We start from the raw sequence: 26,466 nt of genomic DNA, 5'->3' as shown, positions 1-26,466 counted from the left end.
AACATTTGTGGCCGCAGTAAAGTGTTTGCGAATGAAGTTGAAAACTAACTGGGGAATCTTATTGTTACTTCTGAAGAGATGATGTTGGATTGAAGCATTTTGAACGTGAGAAAACTTGAGTTCGACGCTGAAGAACAAAATGGATTAACTCATAATTTCAATACAGAAGAAGGCGTGGCAGCCGAAAGTGGACTGCAAGTATTGACTAATAAGTATCGTCCAATCCGAGGGAAATGGTGAAAAGTCAAAACTTCCAATGCCTGGCCAAGGAGTCTGTGATTTGAGGAGCAGTCCTAAGTAAAACAAGGAAAAAAGCTACCTGAAGCAAAGTATAGGAAACTTAAAACTACAGCTTCACCTCTGAAAAGGAAGTGTTTTGGACACACTGCGAGGAAGCCAATGCAGAAACGTGTTCGTAAAACAATGAATGTTACGGAGTCTTTTGTAAGGAAAATTTCAAGGAAGAAATGATTAGTTGCATGAAGTGTAAAATGATGATTCATTTGTGGAGGGGTGGGGAAAGAGTGAAAAAAGTGATATGCAATCCTTGCAAATAGTGACGTAAAAACTAAAACGTGGAAAATTTCCTTAAACTTATACTGGTACAAATCCTTAGGCTCAGGGACATACTTCATCAGGATAGTACAATTTACGCACTCACTGGTACAAACTAGAAAACCAGTTCCTAATTAGTACCATTTCCTGATTTTTCGAATATTAAGTGTAGTATATTTATTGTTCTCAGCATACCCAGTCTTTAAATGAGATACCAAACATAAGAGTATGCTTCTGAGGATGGAATTGTTTGTACACTTTGGTAATCTGATGTTTAAGGAATAAAAAATAACGTCTCAAAACGGATAAAATTTAGGACACTCTCCTTGCTTTTACTGAATGATGCACTAAGAAACTTTGCAAATAAACTTAATGAATTGTAATTTAAAAGAAGGAACTATTTTTCATCATGCTGTTGTCGGCTTTCTGTAGTTATTGTCAAGCGAAAAAAAATTATTTCGAATCCAGTATTGAGCCCAAGTTCCACACCCAGGGCGTCAAGTCACAAGTGAAACCCCAGGGTGTCAAGTCACAAGTGAAACCCCGGGGTGTCAAGTCATAAGTGAAACCCCAGGGTGTCAAGTCATAAGTGAAACCCCAGGGTGTCAAGTCACAAGTGAAGTTATATTTTATTTGTTTAGCAGAGAGTTTTTCTCTCTAAATATGCGCAATGACGCCTATCCTTCCCATTCGGAAAGTATGAATGTAAGTCCAGCATGGTCGTAATGGAAATGGAAATGCCCTGTAGCCAGGGCCTCCCGACGGGTTGACCGGTCGCCTGTTGCAAGTCTTTCGACCTGACGCCACTTCGGCGACTTGCGTGTCGATGGGGATGAAATGATGATGATAAGGACAACACAACACTGAGTCCCTGAGAGGAGAAAATCTCCGACCCAGCCGAGAATCGAACCTGGAGCGTTAGGTATGACATTTCGTCGCGTTGACCACTCAGCTACCAGGGGCGGATATAACGTAATTCGTCAGTAAACACACTTGATAATGTCCATGTTAGCAAGTAAAATATGTATTGCTCAGTGGACGCCGAAATAAAAGAATGACCTTAGCAATATTTACCGCCTTCAGCCAGTTCTTTATATCAAAGAAAGTAAATTTGCTTTCCTAGCAGTCTGCCAATGTACTCAGTAGACATATTCCCATTGCACAATGATGAAAAAAAAAAAAAAAAAAAAAAAAAAAAAACGGAACACCAAAAGTAAATAATGTAGAGTAATGAAATTTCTGGATACACTTGTGTAGGTAACATATTTAAGTGATTAATATTGCAAGATCACATGTTAACGTAAACGCGAGATACGCCATTGCAGATAAGAAATTTCGGTACATTAACAACCGGTATAGCCGTCAGAATGTTGGATGAAAGCATCCATGCGTTGTGTTGTACAGGTGCCAGATGTCAGTTTGTGGGATGGAGTTCCATGCATGTTGCACTTATTTGGTCAATATAGGTACAGTTAATGCTGTTAGTGGATGACGCCTGAGATGTCTTCCGATGATGTCCCATATGATCTGGTAATGGAGCAGGCTAATGTCGACACACTATAGAACATTTTGTGTTACAGTAGTGGTATGCGGACGTGCCATATCCTACCGGAAAATACCCCTTCAATGGTGTTCTTGAATGGTAACACAAGAAGCCTGATCATCAGACTGACGTACAAATTGGCGGTCATGGTGAATGGGATAGCCACGGGAGTGCTCCTGTTGTCATACAAACTCTCATTCCAAACAATAACACCAAGTTTGGTCCAGCGCGTCTAATACGCAAACAGGATGGTTGCTGGTCGTGCTGTGGCCCCCTTCTAACCTACACTCTGCCATCACTTGACCGAGTCTAAACCAGCTCTTATCAGAAAACATAACAGACATCAACCTTGCCCTCCATTGAGCTCACCGCGGAAGTTGGGAATGGTGGTCGCTTCAGGTTATTGGAACGCACGGCAGAGGACGTCTAGCTCGCAGCTATCCTTTGAGGAACCAATCTGTAACAGTTCTTTGTGTCACTGTGATGCCAACTGCTTCTCAGATTGATGCTGAAGATGTAGTACGATGCGCCAGAGCTATACGCCGAACACCGATGGTCTTCCCTCTCGATAGTGCCAGGTGGCCGTCCGGATCCTGGTCTTCTTGAGACTGTACAGTCTCGTGAACACCGCCGCCGGCAATCAAGCACTGTGGCGATATTCCTGCGAAGTCTTTCTGCATGCCGCGGTGGTCTCGCGGTTCTAGGCGCGCAGTCCGGAACCGTGCGACTGATACGGTCGCGGGAAAGAATCCTGCCTCGGGCATGGATGTGTGTGATGTACTTAGGTGAGTTAGTTTTAAGTAGTTCTAGGTTCTAGGGGACTGATGACCACAGCTGTTAAGTCCCATAGTGCTCAGAGCCATTTGAACCATTTGAGGTCTTTCTGCATTATCGCACAAGCAACAGCCATCTTCTCGTAGCACTATTACACAATCTCGCTCAACTCAGTGAAGAGTTGATAATGGCGTCTTTGTTGCCTTAAAGGCCTAACATCATCTCATCACGTCGAATGACAGCGTCTTTTTAAAGCAAACCTTATTAGCTTGCTCAGTGGCCCTACTAGCTCCACTCTTATGCCACAGGTGCGATAATTAAATAAGATCATATTTGGTGTGTACAAATACGCCTACCAACTTCCGTGTACGTCGCCCAACAACTTTGTTGTGTTGCAGTTCTTTTCGTTACTGTATATTGTGGAAAATGAAACGAACTCATTTAGTTTTGCGGTACACTGTCCAGGCAACTGTTGATAACCGCATCATGACAGACTAACTCCCACTGATCCACATCCAAGCTTCCAGATCTTAAAAGTCTAAGCATACCATTTCCAAAAATTTAATAGTCAGATGTAGAAACCAGTACATCTGTCGCCATTCGAAGTCCATCACATTCTAAAACAATGTCTCGAACCCCAATTCCAGCCCAAAAGTGACACCAGTAGCTTCTCCACACCAATTTAACACAAGTCAAAAACCCTCTTATTAAATCGGCAGTAACTGCAATGATTCATCCATGAACACATCATTCCATTAAAACATCTCATCATCCTTCCTCAAACTTGAAACTAAACGGCCCTTGTGATTTGTCCCTCTATAGATCCCAAACCCATCAACAAATTCGAATGCCACCTCCAATATAGCAACAGAATCACTCCAACTCAGCTCGAGATCCCAAATCCTCCTGAGCCCAACGCTCAACATAAAAATTGTCAAACACTGTTCCATTAACTTGTGAAGTGACGCAGTGATGAGCACACTGGACACGCATTTACTAGGAGCAATGTTCAAAATTCCGTCCGGTCATTAAAATTTATATTTTCGGTGACACCTCCAAGTCACTCCAGCAAATGCGGGAATCGATCCTTCGAAAAATGTACTGCATCCTTTGCATCCTTTCGTAATCTGTCAGTGTGCTCTACGCTTTTCGACGATACGCTAAATTCAAATCCTTTTTCCCTCCTATTCTTGTTTCATTACACCAAATGCGTAATTCCAGTTAACCTCCTCCTCTCTATAAGTCTAGTCTCATTTTGTGTGTCCAGTTTCCATTTCTTTCTCATGATCTTGTGATTCCATTACAACCATCTCTCTACTCGTAAACGATCAAGTATCTAATCTCTGTTCTCCAGCCGACCTACAGGAGTGTCTTTACAATAATCGGCACTTCGTGATCATGCGGATGTTATCATTTTATGGTTGTTTCCACTGCACAAGGGGACGCTTTTTCCTCCCATTTCCTTCCTTCCAACCCCCCCCCCCCCCTCCCCTTCCCTTCCTCATACCCTTTGGAAATGAAGTGAAAATAAACTGCTACTGTGCATCAAATTATAGTGTAACGGCTACAGGACTTTAAAGGTCAACTGATACAGTATATGACTATTACTTTAAAATATCAAGTCTGCTTCAGATAATTCAGAAACTTCCGGATTAACTGAAGTATTTGTCTGAATTTCTAGCATTGTAGTACCGTTAATCATAAGTAGACACAGACAAAGCGACACGAATGTAGCACTGCATTTCGATACAGGACAGAAAGAATGGAACACAAAGTATGCAGCGACGATCACTTCATCATATGACTTGGTGTTGGAGCATCTGCTACACTGAAGATAATTAGAGGATCCACACAGATTACATAGCGAGGTAAGGCCTCGCTATTCAAGTTATTGAGCTTACGTTTAGGGTAAATCCATCTTATGTACGAACATGAAAAAACAAAAAGTAAAATGGGAAGTAAATAAGGAATCTGAATAAGTTTTCGTAAGTCTTACTTCATCTCAAATGCCTATTAGTGATCTTACAGCTATCCGTAATTATTACCTGAACGGCGGAGACCTATATCGGTGTGGTGCCGCTTTAAACGTGACATCTGCTAATTGAACCGTCTCCCTGTGACGACATACTAATGCCGCGATCGAGCGTAAACGCGATTATGTCATTTGCATAATCATGGGACAGCAGATGCGACAATTTATGCTAAGCACATTATCTCGAGCATTCAGAGGTGTAATTAGCCCACCCACTTACACGCAGGATTAGCTCGTAGCCAATACGAGACCAGCTGGCGTGTAGCTGCTCGTCAGTTGCCGTAGGTCACGGGGCCCCACCGTTCTCTCTACACTGCTGTTGAATTCTGCGTCGCACCGGAACTGCACGTGGAGCGACTGATGTCCACGTGACAGATATTACGACAGAACAGAAACCACGTTTCAAGCAAGTATTCTAATATCGAAATTAAAGACTCTATATCATTGGTATGACAAGATGCAGCTGCCTGTAATGGAAAGTAAAAGAATTTTCCATAACTAATTAGTCGTGTTTTAGGTACACGACCTTCCAATTTTCCATGAGCGTATTGTACAGGATACAAAAGAAAGATATGTACAAACTTTCAGGAAAATATAGTCACTAATAGAGGAATAAACTGCAAATACATAAAACTGCAAGCAATCACTTTTCTGAAATAGTTGTTTATTCCATGAACCGGTTTCCGAACTTTCATCTTCAGACAGTGTACAGGAAGTTACATAGCTATCCTAGGGTGCTGGCTGTGGGACAAGAAGAAAGAACATGCATGCCGATGCGTTAAACCATGTTCCGTTTTACGTATTTACAATGAACAAAGAGTCACTGGTTCTTAAACATCAGTAATGGATACGCTTAAAGAGGAATAAAATGTGTTTCACTGATGTTGTTGTTGTGGACTTCAGTCCTAAGACTGGTTTGATGCAGCTCTCCATGCTACTCTATCCTGTGCAAGCTTCTTCATCTCCCAGTACCTGCTGCAACCCACATCCTTCTGAATCTGCTTAGAGTAGTCATCTCTTGGTCTCCCTCTACGATTTTTACCCTCCACGCTGCCCTCCAGTACTAAATTGGTGATCCCTTGCCTCAGAACATGTCCTACCAACCGATCCCTTCTTCTGGTCAAGTTGTGCCACAAACTTCTCTTCTCCCCAATCCGATTCAGTACTTCCTCATTAGTTATGTGATCTACCCATCCAATCTGCAGTATTCTTCTGTAGCACCACATTTCGAAAGCTTCTATTCTCTTCTTGTCTAAACTATTTATCGTCCATATTTCGCTCCATACAAACACTTAACGAAATGATTTTCTGACATTTAAATCTATACTCGATGTTAACAAATTTCTCTTCTTCAGAAACGCTTTCCTTGCCATTGCCGGTCTACGTTTTATATTCTCTGTATTTCGACCATCATCAGTTATTTTGCTCCCCAAATAGCAAAACTCCTTTACTACTTTAAGTGTCTCATTTCCTAATCTAATTCCCTCAGCATTACCCGACTGAATTATACTACATTCCATTATCCTCGTTTTGCTTTTGTTAATGTTCATCTTATATCCTCCTTTCAAGACACTGTCCATTCCGTTCAACTGCTCTTCCAAGTCCTTTGCCGTCTCTGACAGAATTACGATGTCATCGGCGAACCTCAAAGTTTTTATTTCTTCTCCATGGATTTTAATACCTACTCTGAATTTTTCTTTTGTTTCCTTCACTCCTTGTTCAATATACAGATTGAATAACATCGGGGAGAGACTACATCCCTGTCTCACTCCCTTCGCAACCACTGCTTCCCTTTCATGCGCCTCGACTCTTATAACTGGTTTCTGTACAAACAGTAAATAGCCTTTCGCTCCCTGTATTTTACCCCTGCCGCCTTCAGAATTTAAAAGAGAGTATTCCAGTCAACATTGTCAAAAGCTTTCTCTAAGTCTACAAATGCTAGAAACGTAGTTTTGCCCTTCCTTAATCTAGCTTCTAAGATAAGTCGTAGGGTCAGTATTGCCTCACGTGTTCCAACATTTCTAAGGAATCCAAACTGATCTTCCCCGAGGTCGGCTTTTACTAGTTTTTCCATTCGTCTGTAAAGAATTCGCGTTAGTATTTTGCAGCTGTGACTTATTAAACTGATAGTTTGGTAATTTTCACATCTGTCAACATCAGCTTTCTTTGGGATTGTGATTTTTATATTCTTCTTGAAGTCTGGGGGTATTTCGCCTGTCTCATATGTCTTGCTCACCAGATGGTAGAGTTTTGTCAGGACTGGGTCTCCCAAGGCCGTCAGTAGTTCCAGTGGAATGTTGTCTACTCCGGGGGCCTTGTTTCGACTCAGGTCTTTCAGTGCTCTGTCAAACTCTTCACGCAGTATCGTATCTCCCATTTCGTCTACATCTACATCCTCTTCCATTTCCATAATATTGTCCTCAAGTACATCGCCCTTGTATAAACCTTCTATATACTCCTTCCACCTTTCTGCTTTCGCTTCTTTGCTTAGAACTGGGTTTCCATCTGAGCTCTTGATATTCATACACGTGGTTCTCTTCTCTCCAAAGGTCTCTTTAATTCTCCTGTAGGCAGTATCTATCTTACCCCTAGTGAGATAAGACTCTACATCTGTACATTTGTCCTCTAGCCATGCCTGCTTAGCCATTTTGCACTTCCTGTCGATCTCATTTTTGAGACGTCTGTATTCCGTTTTGCCTGCTTCATTTACTGCATTTTTATATTTTCTCCTATCATCAATTAAATTCAATATTTCTTCTGTTACCCATGGATTTCTACTAGCCCTCGTCTTTTTACCTACTTGATACTCTGCTACCCATTCTTCTTCTATTGTATTCCTTTCCCCCATTCGTGTCAATTGCTCCCTTATGCTCTCTCTGAAACTCTTTACAACCTCTGGTTCTTTTAGTTTATCCAGGTCCCATCTCCTTAAATTCCCACCTTTTTGCAGTTTCTTCAGTTTTAATCTACAGGTCATAACCAATAGATTGTGGTCAGAGTCCACATCTGCCCTTGGAAATGTCTTACAATTTAAAACCTGGTTCCTAAATCTCTGTTTTACCATTATATAATCTATCTGAAACCTGTCAGTATCTCCAGGCTTCTTCCATGTATACAACCTTCTTTTATGATTCTTGAACCAGGTGTTAGTTATGATTAAGTTGTGCTCTGTGCAAAATTCTACCAGGCGGCTTCCTCTTTCATTTCGTACCCCCAATCCATATTCACCTACTACGTTTCCTTCTCTCCCTTTTCCTACTACCGAATTCCAGTCACCCATGACTATTAAATTTTCGTCTCCCTTCACTACCTGAAAAATTTCTTTTATCTCATCATACAATTCATCAATTTCTTCATCATCTGCAGAGCTAGTTGGCATGTAAACTTGTACTACTGTAGTAAGCATGGGCTTTGTGTCTATCTTGGCGACAATAATGCGTTCACTATGCTGTTTGTAGTAGCTTACCCGCATTCCTATTTTGCTGTTCATTATTAAACCTACTCCTGCATCACCCCTATTTAATTTTGTGTTTATAACCATGTAGTCACCTGACCAGAAGTCTTGTTCCTCCTGCCACAGAACTTCACTAATTCCCATTATATCTAACTTTACCCTATCCATTTCCCTTTATAAATTTTCTAACCTACCTGCCCGATTAAGGGATCTGACGTTCCACGCTCCGATCCGTAGAACGCCAGTTTTCTTTCTCCTGATAACGACATCCTCTTGAGTAGTCCCCGCCCGGAGATCCGAATGGGGGACTATTTTACCTCCGGAACATTTTACCCAAGAGGCTTTCATCATCATTTAATCATACAGTAAATCTGCCTGCCCTCGGGAAAAATTACGGCCGTAGTTTCCCCTTGCTTTCAGCCGTTCGCAGTACCAGCACAGCAAGGCCGTTTTGGTTATTGTTACAAGGCCAGATCAGTCAATCATCCAGGCTGTTGCCCCTGCAACTACTGAAAAGGCTGCTGCCTCTCTTCAGGAACCACACGTTTGTCTGGCCTCTCAACAGATACCCCTCCATTGTGGTTGCACCTACGGTACGGCTATCTGTATCGATGAGGCACGCAAGCCTCCACACCAACGGCAAGGTCCATGGTTCATGGGTGGGTTTCACTGATATGGGCCCGTAAACGCTTTACTTTCGTGGTAGAGCTCATATTCTGCTACTCTGAATGACTACATTAATCACGGAGAACAAATAGAAACAGAACACATCAGCATTACAAGAAAAGTTTTCTTACATTAAATATTCAGAATATTGCTTTGGTTACGTTTAGTTGGAATGTACAGTAAGTTGTAATCCATAGATTAACTGCCATTGTTTGTTGTTCCAATCTAACTAAGATAGTGTTAACTTGATATTTTTTCAGTCTTATCGATAAAATACGTAATTATGCTTTACCAGAGAAACGTTTTTAGATTCCAGGTAAATCAAACAATGGAAAGTAATTACAATCACAGAATATGCATTTTCTTAGTTCTCGATAATCCTCTCAGTCGAAATACAAATAATGTAAACGGGGTTTACTGTAGTTGCTCGTTCAACGGTAATAATTTACAGAGCAACTGAAGTGGCCTTTTCATTGATAAAACAAAGAGTTGTGGAGTACCCGGATAGAGTAATAATCACAAATACGATGTACTGCAAAGAGCAACAGCTAATATATGCATCGGAGGGCTCGACTGATTAAAATTAGTAAAATTCACGTAACGCAGATTGCAATAGCCCGTGTGGAGTTTGCTGGTCTCCCATCGGGCGCCTCTGCAGGTGGCGGAAAGGGGCATGCTCACCAGATATGGTGGGTACCGGGGAAATAAAATACCCGGGGTGGACCAAATCGAGCAACTGCTGCCTTGTAGTATGATATTGGCTTATCAAAGGCTAAAGCAAGAAAACCTTGACTAAGAATTACCTGGTTTTCTGGGTTGGGGGTTGTGCAGTAGGCCAGCTCCTCACTCACATAAAAACATAAAAATGCTAGAAAACCTAATAATATGACTCGGAAAAATTGGAACTTTGGACGACGAACTGGCGACGAGAAACGGAAACTGATGTTTGGATGCTGGAATGTGAAAGGTATTTCCACTAAAATAAATTTACTATCAGCAGAACTTGGTATGTTCAACATGAATGTTGTACTCTCTGAAACAAAGAAGAAAGGCCAAGGAGAAGAAGAACTGGATAATTATGCACATATCTGGAGTAGGGTACCGAAAGCAGTAAGAGCCAAAGCAGGAGTCTCTATTATGATAAAGAAATCATGGAAAGAAACAATCACAAATTGGACATTCATCAATCAACGTATTATAACTGTTGAAATGACATTATTTCCTAAGGAAGTTGTGATTATTGGCGTATATGCACCACGAACAACACAAAAAATAAGGAGAAAGATACATTTTGAGACACCCTTAGGGAGACTATTGAAAAAATCCCAAGAAAGGAACTGATTATCATGGGAGATCTGAATGGAAGGGTAGGAATTAGATAACCTTGTAGAATAGTAGGAAAACATGGAGAGGACGAATATAATGACAATGGGGAACGATTGATTGCAATTTGTGAACAATTTGATCTAAAAATTACCAACAGATTTTTCGAACATAAGGAAATTCATAAATATACTTGGCAACAGAACACCAAAAAACGTCGTTCTATAATGCACTCCTGGAAATGGAAAAAAGAACACATTGACACCGGTGTGTCAGACCCACCATACTTGCTCCGGACACTGCGAGAGGGCTGTACAAGCAATGATCACACGCACGGCACAGTGGACACACCAGGAACCGCGGTGTTGGCCGTCGAATGGCGATAGCTGCGCAGCATTTGTGCACCGCCCCCGTCAGTGTCAGCCAGTTTGCCGTAGCATACGGAGCACCATCGCAGTCTTTAACACTGGTAGCATGCCGCGACAGCGTGGACGTGAACCGTATGTGCAGTTGACGGACTTTGAGCGAGGGCGTATAGTGGGCATGCGGGAGGCCAGGTGGACGTACGGCCGAATTGCTCAACACGTGGGGCGTGAGGTCTGCACAGTACATCGATGTTGTCGCCAGTGGTCGGCGAAAGGTGCACGTGCCCGTCGACCTGGGACCGGACCGCAGCGACGCACGGATGCACGCCAAGACCGTAGGATCCTACGCAGTGCCGTAGGGGACCGCACCGCCACTTCCCAGCAAATTAGGGACACTGTTGCTCCTGGGGTATCGGCGAGGACCATTCGCAACCGTCTCCATGAAGCTGGGCTACGGTCCCGCACACCGTTAGGCCGTCTTCCGCTCACGCCCCAATATCATGCAGCCCGCCTCCAGTGGTGTCGCGACAGGCGTGAACGGAGGGACGAATGGAGACGTGTCGTCTTCAGCGATGAGAGTCGCTTCTGCCTTGGTGCCAATGATGATCGTATGCGTGTTTGGCGCCGTGCAGGTGAGCGCCACAATCAGGACTGCTTACGACCGAGGCACATAGGGCCAACACCCGGCATCATGGTGTGGGGAGCGATCTCCTAGACTGGCCGTACACCTCTGGTGATCGTCGAGGGGACACTGAATAGTGCACGGTACATCCAAACCGTCATCGAACCCATCGTTCTACCATTCCTAGACCGGCAAGGGAACTTGCTGTTCCAACAGGACAATGCACGTCCGCATGTATCCCGTGCCACCCAACGTGCTCTAGAAGGTGCAAGTCAACTACCCTGGACAGCAAGATCTCCGGATCTGTCCCCCATTGAGCATATTTGGGACTGGATGAAGCGTCGTCTCACGCGGTCTGCACGTCCAGCACGGACGCTGGTCCAACTGAGGCGCCAGGTGGAAATGGCATGGCAAGCCGTTCCACAGGACTACATCCAGCATCTCTACGATCGTCTCCATGGGAGAATAGCAGCCTGCATTGCTGCGGAAGGTGGATATACACTGTACTAGTGCCGACATTGTGCATGCTCTGTTGCCTGTGTCTATGTGTCTGTGGTTCTGTCAGTGTGATCATGTGATGTATCTGACCCCAGGAATGTGTCAATAAAGTTTCCCCTTCCTGGGACAATGAATTCACGGTGTTCTTATTTCAATTTCCAGGAGTGGAGATTATATTATCATTAGGCAAACAAGTAGTTTCAAAGCAGTAGACGTCAAGTCTTATAGAGGAGCTCAGTGTGGATCAGACCACTATCTAGTTAAAATGAAGTCTTTCTGTCCATGGAAGAATGCATGGAGTGATAGAAGTAACATAAATAAAACGAACCACACTGAGAAAGATGAAAATTACCTTTTAATATTGACAGCCTACAAGACGAAAGTATGAGAACACTATTTGCGGCCAGGGTGGAAAGGAAACTGGTTGCATCATTTGAAGGAAGTGCAGAGGAAATATACGACTATATAAAAGCTAATGTGAAAATCATAGCAACAGAGGTGTTGAGTAAAAAAGATAGCAACCACAACCGTGCAGCAGAATGGTTGTCAGAGGAACTAGAGGGCCTCGTTAGAGAAAAACGAAATGTGTTCCTTCAGTGGCTGAATGATAAATCAGAAGAAACAAGATCAATATACAAGGAAAAGAAGAATGAAGTGATGAAAAAAATAAGGATGGCAAAAAATGAAGCATGGGAAAGAACATGTGCCAAGGTGAATAGCCAATTAGGATTTGAGAGAGCAAAAGAAGCATGGTCGGTATTGAAAGGGCTTCGACAGGATAAAAAAAAGCAGAACTAATCTTCAACTGATAACACAAAAGGAATGGGAAGATTATTTCCAAAAATTATTAAATGAGGACAGAGAAGAATATCTAGAAGATGGAACAGGGAAAGATAAAGGTCATGAAGATGATGAGATCCAGAGTTTAGAAAGTGAAGTACTTCAGGCGTTGAGAACAGGAAAGAATGGCAAATCACCGGGACCAGGCAATATCAATCTGGAGTGTCTGAAATATGATGGTGACAAAATTGCGAAACTGATAACACAGCTCTTCAACAAAATGATACATGCAGATTCAATACCCAACGAGATGAAGCTATGAAACTCATTCTGGAGATGAAGCTAGGTTACATTAATACAATATGCAAGAAAGGGGATCGCAAAATTTGTTCAAACTATCGAGGAATTTGTGTTACAATCGCATTAATGAGAATTTTTGCGAAAGTAATTAAAAACGAACTGGAAAAAATTGTAGAACCCAAGAAGAGCAATGTGGATTCATGGCTGGGAGATCATGTGTAGACCATATTTTCACAAAATACGACAGATTTTGGAGAAACATAGGGAAAAATCAAAAAAATATAGGATTAATTTTCATAGATCTAGAAAAAGCGTATGATACTGTTCCAAGAAAATTACTTTGGAGAGCACTACACATGGCAAACATAAGCCCTTCCTTGTTTAAAATAATTCAACAGATGCATAAAGATAACATTTGTCAAGTGAAAGTTGGTAATAAACTTTCACAGAAATTCAGAACAAGCAAAGGTCTTTTACAGGGCTGTCCCATGTCACCATCATTATTTAAAATCTATATAGATATTAGCCTTATAACATGGTCTCGTAAATGGAATAGTATGGGATTAGAAATAAGAGATGGAGTTTACCTACATCAATTATTATTTGCTGATGATCAAGTAGTCGTAGCACAAGATGGGGAGGATGCTAACTATATGTACTTCAATCAACTAGCAGTAGCATACAAAACTTGGGGTTATAAGATTAATTACCAAACAACAAAATACTTGACTAATGATTCAGATGAGCTATCATTGAAGGAAGGAAAAACAAAAAGGTAAATACTTTCTGTTATTTGGGATCCATTTTAGAAATGTAACGAAAATAAGAGTCAGAAATCAATAAAAGAATTAGTAGCGGACGGAGGGTCATTGGGATGCTTAACTCAGTCTTATGGAGCAGGAATGTAATGATCAGAGCTAAAAAATTAATATACAAATCCATATTAGAGAGTGTGGTTCTGTATGGAACGGAGACCTGGACAATTAACATGAAGCACATTAAAAAGTAACAATCTCTAGAGATGGACTTTTGGGGAAGATCGGCAAGAATCTCCAGGAAAGAAAAGATAAGGAACACCGAAGTAATAAGGAGAATGGAAATAAAAGAAAGAAATTACGACGTAATGGATAGGAAGAAATTACAGTGGTACGCGCATGTATGACGAATGAAGAAAACCCGAATACCAAAATTGATACTAGAGTGGGGACCGGAGGGGAGAAGAAGAAGAGGACGACCTATGACCACCTGGCTCGAAAATGTACAGCACACAATGAGGAGAATGCGAGCAGAGGAGGAAGACACACAAGATCGAAACACCTGGAGAAATATTTTGAGAATATAGTTTAAGAACGTTTATTGTTTGTATTGTAATTTCCAAGTAATTATTATGTTGGAGATAAGCCTCTGTAATGAGGAAAAGCTCAAAATGATAAAAAATAGATTACAATAGCAGTCTATTCCTGTGGTGATAGTAAAATGAAGGGGCCCGCATCTCGTGGTCGTGCGGTGGCGTTCTCGCTTCCCACGTCCGGGTTCCCGGGTTCGATTCCCGGCGGAGTCAGGGATTTTCTGTGCCTCGTGATGGCTGGGTGTTGTGTGATGTCCTTAGGTTAGTTACGTGTAAGTAGTTCTAAGTTCTAGGGTACTGATGACCATTGATGTTAAGTCCCATAGTGCTCAGAGCCATTTTTTTTTAAATGAAGGGAAACAAAAAAACAAAATAAAAATAAGTACGCTGACTTCTGTGGTGGTACAACCAGCGACAGATATTAGTGTTATACAGCAATGGAAATCTACAGATATAGTACAATGTTGGAAACTTACACGTATCGAATTTGTTAAGGCAGCAGTAAATGTATATAACACAAAGAGTCACAACGGAATGAAGTACTTTCTTTCATAATACGAGCAACAAAATAAATGTTCGCATTTCATGCATGGAAATATAGGCACTAACTTTTCTGTTCTGTTGTCGGATTGTTAGTATTTTGTGCTACCACCGTTCTTTCTACTGACGTAAAAAATTCTCTTCGGCATAGATTTTGTTAGGGTTTGTAGTTCTTGCAGTGAAACTATCGCAAATCTTCTCGTGTCACACTCTTTTCATCTCACCTACAGCATCAGATTGCCTTCCATTACCATAATCGCGCCTTGCAAACATTCCCCAATGGTTTCCCCCGGAGTTCAAATACTAGCTACGTGCAGTATAGGGCGATAAATCGATATCTTTATCTTCAAACTACTTTTCCGTTGTAGTAGAAACATGCAAAATTGTGTTTTCTTGTCTCTTAGGTCCTCATGCATTCGAATCAATTGTTCTACAGCGTCTCAGTGTACCCGTTGGAGTTCATTCTATTGTAAGCCAAGCGAAGCGTGATTTCTCTCTAGCGCAGAATGCTGCACAAATCATAACACTTACACAACCAAAATTTCTGCTCATTCTTACTGGCTACTCTGTTTACAGATTGTGCCAAAACGCTGAAATCAATCTGGACCATCTAAATTTCTCATCATTGAAGATAATTGTTCCCCTTTCTGAAATCAAAGGCAGACGTTTTTCAGCAAAATCCAGTCTAGCCTTTTCATGTTTAGGTGTTAAGCGCGACAGTGTTTTTGGCGTCGCCTTTCGAATTCCCGACGCCACTAGCTCGATGTGTCGTGTGATGTCCCTCTGGTTTGAAGCGACTAAGATCCTTCCTCGAGGTTGTTGATGGAGACGGGGCGTGATATGGCGTGAGATTTGGGATGTTCTGACGGAGCGAGGAGGACGATGTGAGAGGTCTGCCCTAGTACATGCGCAAGCGTTTGGACACGGAGTCAGTCCAGTGTTTATTCATAATTGTAAGTTTCAGGTATTACATCACGTTTCTGCAGCCTTTTTAGTCAATGCAAGTTTTTTGTCATTTGTCGTACTTGTCTGAGAGTTACTGCTAACTGTAAGTCAGCAACAAGTGGAGAAGCATAATAGCGTGTGGCTTTCGATGTGCTGAAAAGTAACCGATTCGATGCCTCAGATAATTTTCTACTTTGCTTATGTATTCCGCTCTGTCTACATCCTGCACCCGGTCTAACGAAATTATCAATCACTGCACTTGATCGGTTCAACTTCTTGGCGATTTGATGATTAGAGAATTGCATTTTCATCACATAATTGTTTCCCGGGTGGCATTGTCACAGTAGTGGCTTATGTACACAGCACTCTCTGTCACTAATGTTGCCGGTTTCCTGTGTGCATTAGACGGAAGTAAACACTCACTAACACCACACAGAGCCGACTGCCTTTTTTCCGAGTTCCACATTCCACCACCCGAATCGTTGACGTCTTATGATGCATTATTGTACTAACGTAAAATGCGATGACACTTGACTGCGTTTGTCCATATACTAGATCTCATACTATTACGTATATACTCTGCACAACCATTCCAACCGACAATATTAATTTTCCTTAAAATATATATGCCTTTATACTGATTTCCACTACAGTGTATTCTGATGTGTTGTCAATAGCTGGGATAATCTGAATTGTTATATTACTCCGAAATATCAGGAACGCAAAGATAGCTAGTAAATCAATTTATTTATATTGGTTCCGACAGATCTGAACTTCTAGTAATGTATTAGAAGGTCCGATTATATGAGCAGAGGTTTGTGGAACCTAGTAATCAATAAAATGATTTATAAGGGATCTTCCCGACCCTGATATTTCAGAGAAATTAGTGTCTTCAAAGTCTAAGTATTCGAATGTACTTTCCTCGTTTTACATTACGTAATCGAATCGTATGTTACACGATTAAAATAATGGTTCAAATGCCTATGAGCACTATGGAACTTAATATCTGAGATCATCAGTTCCCTAGAACTTCGAACTAGTTAAACCTAACTAACCTAAGGACACCACACACAGCCATGCCAAAGGCAGGATTCGAACCTGCGATCGTAGCGGTCGCACGGTTCCAGACTGAAGCGCCTAGAACCGCTCGGCCACACCGGCCGGCTACACGATTCAAACTGCGGTGGGTCGAGGTCGGTCATCTGCATTGTTGTAAACGCTATTGCTCAGTCCATCAACCTTGACAGGGTTCTTGCCGATGTCCCTTTACTCTGTGGTAGCAGCCGCGTACTAGGCAGTGTAAAGCAGCGTTGATGAAACCACTACCTAATACCTACCGCTCTGAGGTCGCGTAACTCTACTTAAAAGTCAGTACCTGAAAGTTTATGATTAAAAAATTGGGCGTTCGGGATATTCAGCCTACTTACATAAAAGCGTTTAAAATTAGGTTAACTCTGTTTTTTATTTATACTGAAACACATGAAAGGGCATCAAGTGAGTATTTAATATGGTGAAACTTTATCATTTGAAGTTCACTGTCTGTATAACAAATATTCACGCGAAAGGCAGCCAGAATTTTAACAAGTCCCCCCCAACAAATTTTCACGCTCTACCAGTCACAGACCCACAACTATTCGCGAGTTAAACATTCGGTCGTTTCAATGGTCTTCTTAGTAAGAAGTTCTCGCCAAAATATTCTGTACAGAGGACGAGAGAAGCCACACGGAGCTGTTACTACGACGAAAAATTTCACAGGCTCATATCTCTCTCGAAGTGTTTAACTTAGTAACACCAAACATTCATTAAAATGTTCGTAACTCCAGACGCTTCAGTCACGATATGTTCTAACCGAAATTAGCTTACTATTTCCTCATCTTACAGAGTATTTTTAAGGAACTAACACTAAGGATCTAACACCGTGTTATCCGTAGGCCGCCTAACAAGCGACTCTCTCGAGGTACTCTCCTCTCTGCCCACTCCTCTTTTCACGTGGGAACAGCTTAATACTGATAAGCTGTTAATCTAAACGACCAATCAGAACGTTCCTTCCTGATCATTCTCACGACAAATCTTACCTTATCGAATCACAAATTTGATAGCAATTAATGTCAGAAAAACTTCAATTTCTTTTATTATGTTTAATCAAAATAAGCAAAGTGCGAAATATTCAGTAAATTGATAAATATATTTATTTCGCCTCTAACTTCCATTCTGGCTACTTTTATATAAAAGCATGCTCACACCGACATCCGTCAGCTGAATCGTGGTTGCAATATAACTTTCCCACAGATTTTTTGTACAAGGTATTACGTAAAATGAAATTTTAAATTTTAACATATGTCCCACCTACACTCTCTAACACTCACACGACAAAACATAATCAAATAATAATTTTGACCTATTTAAAACGAAAACTATAATTAATTAATTTTTATGCACTGACACCTTTGCAGTGGCTTCAAATCATAATGAAAGTCAATCTGTTATTTTTGCTAACTTGATTTTAAAAAACAAGCGTAGATTTTAGGACTTTTAGGTAATCGTATTTATCTTCGGAACTACGATAAATAAAAATTGGAAATTTTGACAGTATCATTCCATTAATAACAAAAGGCTGTGTACCAAATTTGAACAAATTCGGATAACAACTAATATGGATTATTTAGATTCGTAGAGGGTATTAAACTCCGTATCGACTGAATGTTATACTATGCAATTCTCACGGCAGACAGCGTTAGCTTTGCTGTGAGGAGAGCGAAAAGAAAACATAGCCATCCTACAGCCAACATACTAGACAGCTGCGTGTCCTATTGCATTGAATGTTATCTCGTTATAACTTGCTGGGTTACTACACATTATGTAACTACCATTCTTGTTCGTTTTTCAGAAAATGTTTTCATTTGTAATCTTTTTCTTCTGACAGAGGTTGATGGCTTGATCATTATTGGCTCTTATCTTGACTGGAAACAAATTAATTCTGTCATAGTACCACCAGCCGCTTTCAGCCATTGACGTCAGGAGTGCATCGATTAGGACACAAACCCAACAAATATCTGTATTACTTCCCGAAGCTAACGTTTCATAACAATAAGATGATAAAAGTCTGCTGCATCTCCACAACAACTCCTTAATCAACACAAACGTTGCCTACAAAAACATTTGAACAGATGAGTCTGGTCTAACTGCCAAATCTTGGCAATAAAATAACGCCCGCCTCGTTAGATAAATTTCCATAAAGAATAATCCGTCAAACAGAAGTAAAAAGTTACATTACTAGCATTCTTTAAGGAAAGAAGTGGTGATGATTCCAGTCTGCTGGCACAAAGAAAAACACCTTATCAGGCACACTATAACATTTATCAAATTATTTCAGGCGGCTTTAATGGCCTCCTGAAAATTATTTGCTGACTCATAGTAACAGAAACAAAGATGAAAAAATCTATCACTACAGTACATATGGATTTCACCGTCTAAAGGCAAGTGTAGCTGTATTTTAGAAACCTACTATTACAGTCCTTCTTGTGATGTTTGTTTTGTTACCCATACTGTTTCGACCTTATTCAGTTCATAGGGACGTCATATTCATTCAGTTCATATATCATGAATTTCCAGCGCTATCATTTCCGTCTATTCGTCATAGCTACGTCTTTCTACACAGTAAAAGAAAGAAAGAAATAAAGAGAACTGGTAAACATCTTTCTTGTCAAGAACAGCTTTCAACAGTTTCTGTTTATGAAGCAACTGTTTCGTGGCTACTTCAGTGGAAGTCTGTTTACGACTGACTTTCATTTATGGTACAAGTGGACACTCCAGTGCACCAGTTCCTAATGTACAATTCGCCACTGAAATTTCCATTCAAACGAATGTTGTTTAAAAACGCAAATCGCACAAGCTACATTTTGTCATGCTCCTTACAGATTTAGGTAAAACAACTTTTTAGCTCTTTTCAGCTTAAATGCCACCCGTCTGTCGCTAAAATGTACCAAAAATCACTCAATGGCATTTTTGGGGAGATCTTAATTTACTCTCATCTTCGGAACTGTAACGTACACTACCATAAGAACGAATGTATAATAAAGTCATTGAACTTTAAATCTAATTTTTCGAAGATGGGACACATCACGATAACCACAGCAGAAGCACATAAGAAATATGATTAATCGAAGGTTCAGTGTTTATTTTTATTAAAACTTCAAGCTAGTCGAAGGCGTTTTCTTTACATGCTAGTTCTTAATCCCTATTAGAGTCAGCTGCAAATTCGTCATTGGGGAGCAGAAAAGCTTCGTATCGGCGGACTGGGATAATATGAACCATAACGCAACAAATAATATCTATTACACGGAAACACTAATCACACTTAGTAATAAGAATTTTATATTACAAGGTTGTAATTATACGTCTCAAATGCGTAAGTAATAGCGCACAGTCGACCATTCGCCAAACCAACGTAGTTATATAATTTAAATACAAAATAACTGTTTACCTGTGATGAGTAAGGAATATTAATTAGTTTAATAGTAAAGAAAAACAGGCTTCGACGTAAATAATTAACTGCCTTATTATTACAGAAAATGACATAGAAAAAGGAAAGTGGCTTTCTTACATGATGACAATGGGATGACTAATGGTTACACGAAGGAGATGCTCCGAACCTCAGTTATTTAAAAAAAGTTAAATGAGAAGAAATCATCTTTGATAATCATCCTCAACGCAACAGAATCTGCATTACACAACAAATTAGTCTCTCACAAAGCAAGTTATATTAATTTATTGCAATGCACTGTTGAACTGATAAGATAAAGTCTTCTGCAGACTTTGGAATAGACATTCAATTAAATTGTTAAGCGGCTGTCCTTTAGATACAATATTGATACATAGTAGTAGTAATTACATACACTATGCGCACACCTGGCTGAAAAGACTTACAAGTTTCTGGCACACTCCATCGGTCATGCTGAAATTTAATATGGTGTTGGCCCACCCTTAGCCATGATGAGAGCCTCCACTCTCCTAGGCGTACGTTCAATCAAGTGCTGGAAAGTTTCTTGGCGAATGGCAGCCTATTCTTCACGGAGTGCTGCACCGAGGAGAGGCATCGATGTCGGTCGGTAAAGCCTGCCACGAAGTCGGCGTTTTAAACCATCCAAAAGCTGTTCTATAGGATTCAGGTCAGCACTCTGTGCAGGCCAGTCCATTACAGGGACGTTATTGTTGTGTAACTACTCCGCCACAGGCCTCGCATTATGAACTGGTGCTCGATCGTGTTGAAAGATGCAGATGCTCTCCCCGAATTGCTCTTCAACAGTGGGAAGCAAGAAGGTGCTTAAAACACCAATGTAGGTCTGTGCTGTGATAGTGACACGCAAAACAACAAGGGGTGCAAGCCGCGTCCATGAAAAACACGACCACATCATAACACCACCGCCTCCGAATTTTACTGTTGGCACTACACACGCTGGCATTTTTGCTATGGTTTTGAACTTCCTCTCCTGTGAGTGTGAATCGTGAATCCTTCCTCGTCATGCTGATAAAGTCTCATGAATTTATATATAAAAGCACATACGGTGAGTTAAAATGTCCTGTGGTGCCTCTCCTGCTACAAGTCGGCCCATTTGACGTTCTGTGACAGTGTAATAACATATTTCATCACGTGATGGGAATGAAAAAGTGCCACAATACTTTAAGTACTCCACACACTCCAACAATTCCTTACACTAACTTGTGTACTTCAAATTAATTAAATAAACAATATTCCGCACATTTTCTAAATTGTTTAAACAACATTCCATACACTGCAATCGGTTTCCACCAATCAATCAATATTTCCAGAAGAGAGGGACAAGGAAAACTGAAAGACATATATTTAATTAGTTAGTCCGTCAAACTGATACAGTGATAGTGTCAACGCTACTCGAATAACCTGAAGCGGTTCGCGAATACCGGAAGTGCACAAATGAGCTAATTCCCACATTTTTTTCAATTTAATTAATCAGTCAATTAATTTAGTTTCAGAGGTGGTGCCAGGTTTCTGAGGGGAGGAGGGGGGGTAGGGGTGACATGGAGAACCACATAACAAAACAATAGAGGCAGATTATCCATGGGAGCTTTAAACGACTTAGCAGAACAATAGCTTAAGGACTTGTCAATCGAAAGAGGACAATAGGTTTGGCTTTTAATCTGTGCTTCACTGTGATGTAGGCAAGTCACAATCTGGGGAATGTCCACTTCACGCCATTAATCCCCTTCTTGATCTAGTTGATAGAAAACATGAGAAGGCGTTCACTTTACAGCCAACAGTAGTAATTATTCTTTGCACAATTGAAAAATGTGGTACACGCTACAAAGTTAAATATTGATGATTACAGACCTCTTGAAAGATAAATTGTGATAATATGCTATTTGCAATTATTAATGTAATTCTTGCGATTTATCTTTCTATATTAGAATTGTCTAATAAACTTTGTCATCGTGATGAATTATTACCAGTTCATGTATCTCTGTAGACAACATAGCGTCATTGTAGTATTATATTATAGAAGGTGTTCACAAGAGAAGGAAAGTTTTGCTTACGTTTGTCGAACAATGGGCGTTACGGTGTACCAGATGCTGTGTTACAGGAGTAGTTGGATGGTATGATGGACGATGACCAAGTGCTGTGGACCCAAGTTTAAGGCTCAGGCGACATCGTCAGCTGTGGTTGGATGCATCCTAATGATCAGGTTCATAACAAAAAGACCATCAATAGGAGCAGTAGGCAGTTCTCCATGAATATAAAGGTTGCCTTCGACCATTCAGCATTAGAAGGTTACTAGAAACATTTGTACAATGGAATATTTTACTATGCAAAATATGGCCTACACAGCTTATACTGAGAGCTACTCGATGTTAGTATTCACGCATAGTATTTATATAAACATAAGAGACAAGGTATGACTTAACATACTAAATAGATCTGTATTTCACATGCGGGGAAACTCTTCGTGTTTCATATACAATGCATCACTCCTTATTCGTTCCATGTTGATATTAGCTGTTGGTTTGGTGCCGAAGTACACAGTGTTTCTCCATAAGTTTTATAAACGCAACAGACACATATAAAATTGGATTTAGACATAAACAATATATTCTCCTTCACTATTTACAAAAGACTTCCAACGCTGTGGTATCGATTCTGTGACTGTAGAAATCACGAGATTTTGAGGCGAAGAACTCGTCAGGCCATCTTCAGAGCGCATTTTCATCCGCAGAGGGAATTCGTTGAAGGGTGTTTGACAGAAAGCAGGAAAGGTAAAAACCCAAGGCAGCAAGATCAGGAGAATGAGAGTCAGTCTATCAGAATGTGTGCAGGTGTTACCGTGGAGTAGCATCACTTCACGTAGACTCGGTCATCGGTCTCAGTTGTCGACAAAGCTTTTCATCAGATGCATAACATTATATTTTGTGGATGCGTGCTGGTCTTTGAACAGGGATTTGCTACTTTGTTTGTGTTCAACCACTCCTTTTATTTCCTTACGTTAGTATAAAGACACAATTTCTCATGACGAGTAACAATACAGAATAGGAATGGTGGGTGTTGTTCACGTGCAAGCCGAGATACAAAGATTGCTGTCCCCCGATGGCATACGATACCCAGAAACCCGATATCTGAGCTCTTCCCATTGCATGAAAGTGTCGTAGAATCATTGAATGATCACATCTCATCTCATTTGTCAGTTCTCGAGTACAATGACGTGGATCCTTAAAATCCAAAGGTCTTTCTGAATTAGGACAGTGACTAATCTCAACCTATCCGCCGTAAACTGAGAAAACCATCTTCTTGCCGAGCTCTGTCCAGTGACAATATCCCCATACACGGCTACAATGTTTCTGCCTGCCTCAGCTGCTGTCACACCTCTAGTGAACTGAAACGGAAGAATATGTTGGAAATGTTCCGATCTCCGCTTAGCACTCCATTTTCTCTGCCTGCTGTCTCCAAACGAGAAAATGACAATATGTAAATTCGAATAGAAACAGTGAACTACAAATAAAAAACAACAATCGATAAATAAACCCACAGCGGCCGGAATACTAACATCCAAAATAAAACTTATATATGGACTAAACTTAAGTTTGTGATGAACGAGTTCATTAATTTTAAATCATTTATATGATTAACAACCTGAACATGCTCGATGTATGTCTCTGTACCAGGCAAAATTTTATTATTTCAAATACGTAGTTCAATTCGATATGAATAAGAAGGAATAGTTCAGTAATAGGGTTGTTCTCGTCAGAATCACCGAGAGACGAACACCGAAAATGATGGTTCAGTAATACATGCCGACGTTACAAGTTGAAGATGAAGATGGTTCTGGTTCTGAGCACTATGGGACTTAACAACTAAGGTCATCACTCCCCTAGAACATAGAACTACGTAAACCTTACTAACCTAAGGACATCACACAACACCCAGTCATCATGAGGCAGAGAAAATCCTGAAGGTGAAGAGGCAGAGAAAGTATACGATAATACTGAACGATTAATGAAGTACGTAAATGGGGATGAAAATCTAATACTGGGAAACTGGAAAGCTGTTGCAGGGGAATGACTAGAAGAAAGGATTATATGAGAATACGAGCTTGGTACTGGGAATGAGCGATAGGAAAGGCTAATTAAGTTCTGTAAAGAATTTCAGCTAGTAACACCGAATATTCTGTTCAAGAATCACAAGTGGAGGAGGCATTCTTGGAAAAGGCCATGGGAAACGGGAAAATTTCTGTTAGACTACAAAATGGTGAGAAAGACATTCCGAAATCAGATTGCAAGCAAGTATAGACCCAGACAGAAGAAATACTTCAGCTGATAGACGAAAGAAGGAAGTACAAAAATGTTAATGCAAATTAAGAAATGCAGAAATACAAGTAACTGAGGAATGAAGTAAATAGGTGAGTGGTAAAATTAAGAGTGCAATTCCACCGTTAAATATGAAGGAGAGACCGGATACGTGGAAAGAGTACACTGGAGGCCTCTATGGAGGGGGAAGAATTGTCTGATTTGATAAAAGAAGGAAGAGGAGTCGACTCAGAAGAGATGGGGGATAGAGTATGAGAATTTATCTTTCGAAGACTTAAGATAAAATAAGGCAGATGGGACAGATAGAATTCCACAAAATTTCGAAAATCGTTTGGGGAAGAGGCAACAAAATGACTATTCACGTTGGTGTGTAGAATGTATGGCCCTGGTAAGGTCCCGTCAGAATTTTGGAGAAATATCATCCACACTGCAAGAGCTGACAAGCGCGAGAATTATCGCAAAATCAGCTTGACAGCTCATATATGCAAGATTCTGACAAGAATAGAACACTGAATTATGTAAAAGAAAATTGAGGACGTGTTAGATGACGATCAGTTTGGGTTGGGGAAGGTAATAACACCAGAGAGGCAATTCTGTCGTTGAGGTTGATAAGGGAAGCTAGGCTAAAGAAAAATTAAGTGTTGGACAATGTCAAATGATGCAAGATGACTGAAATTCTGAGCAAAATAGGGGTAAGCTATTGGGAGAAGTGGGTAATATACAACATGTACGAGAGCCAACAGGGAATAGTAAGAATCGATGACCAAGAACGAAGTGCTCGAGTTAAAAAAAGGAGTAAGACAGGGATTTAGTCTTTCGCCCTGGTGTTCTCTCTATACATCGAAGGAGTAAAGGTGGAAATATAAGAAGGTATAAAGAGTGGAATTAAAACTGAAGGTGAAATGATATAAATGATACGATTCTTTGTAAGGGTAATATCAATATATTAAAACAGAAATAGGCCTCCTGTCATTAGCCGGCCGTTGCGCCGAGCTGTTCTGTGTAACTACTCCGCCACAGGCCTCGCATTATGAACAGGTGCTCGATCGTGTTGAAAGATGCAGATGCTCTCCCCGAATTGCCCTTCAACAGTGGGAAGCAAGAATGTGCTTAAAACACCAATGTAGGCCTGTGCTGTGATAGAAACACGCAAAACAACAAGGGGTGCAAGCCCCGTCCATGAAAAACACATCATAACACCACCGCCTCCGAATTTTACTGTTGGCACTACACACGCTGGCAGATGACGTTCACCGGGCGTTCGCCATATCCACAACCTGAAATCGGATCGCCTCATTATGTACCGTGATTCCTCACTCCAGAAAACTGTTCAATCGTCCAATGTTTGCGCTCCTTACACTAAGCAAGGCGTCGTTTGGCATTTTCTGGGGCGATGTGTGGCTTATGAGCAGCCGTGCGACCATGAAATTCAAGTTTTCTCACCTCCCGCCTACTTGTCATAGTTCTTACAGTGGATCCTGATGGAGTTTGGAATTCCTGTGTGATGGTCTGGATAGCACGACCCTCTTCAACTGGCGGCGGTCTCTGTCAGTAAAGAGACGAGGTCGGCCTGTACGTTTTTGGTGCTGTACGTATGCCTTCACGTTTACACTCCAATATCACATCGGAAAAAGAGGACCTAGGAATTTTTAGGAGTGTGGAAATGTCGCAAACGTAAGTATTACACAAGTGTGCTCCCTGCCGCCGTTGGATAAGCAGCTGCAGCAGCAAGTCGTATAACCCTAGCTTACTTATTTGTTAGATAGTTTAATTAATTTCTTTGCATGTTTTTGGGTACTTGCATTGTTTAATTCATATATTTCGGGCGTATTATAGTATTTGAGGGTTGTAGCATCGCGCCTTAGTACCTGAATAGTGCAAATTCGCGT

The sequence above is a fragment of the Schistocerca gregaria genome, chromosome 5, assembly GCF_023897955.1.
Source record: "Schistocerca gregaria isolate iqSchGreg1 chromosome 5, iqSchGreg1.2, whole genome shotgun sequence".
NCBI classification, from domain to species: Eukaryota; Metazoa; Arthropoda; class Insecta; order Orthoptera; family Acrididae; genus Schistocerca; species Schistocerca gregaria.
The sequence above is the reverse complement of the archived record's forward strand: the minus strand, read 5'-3'. Positions refer to the sequence as shown.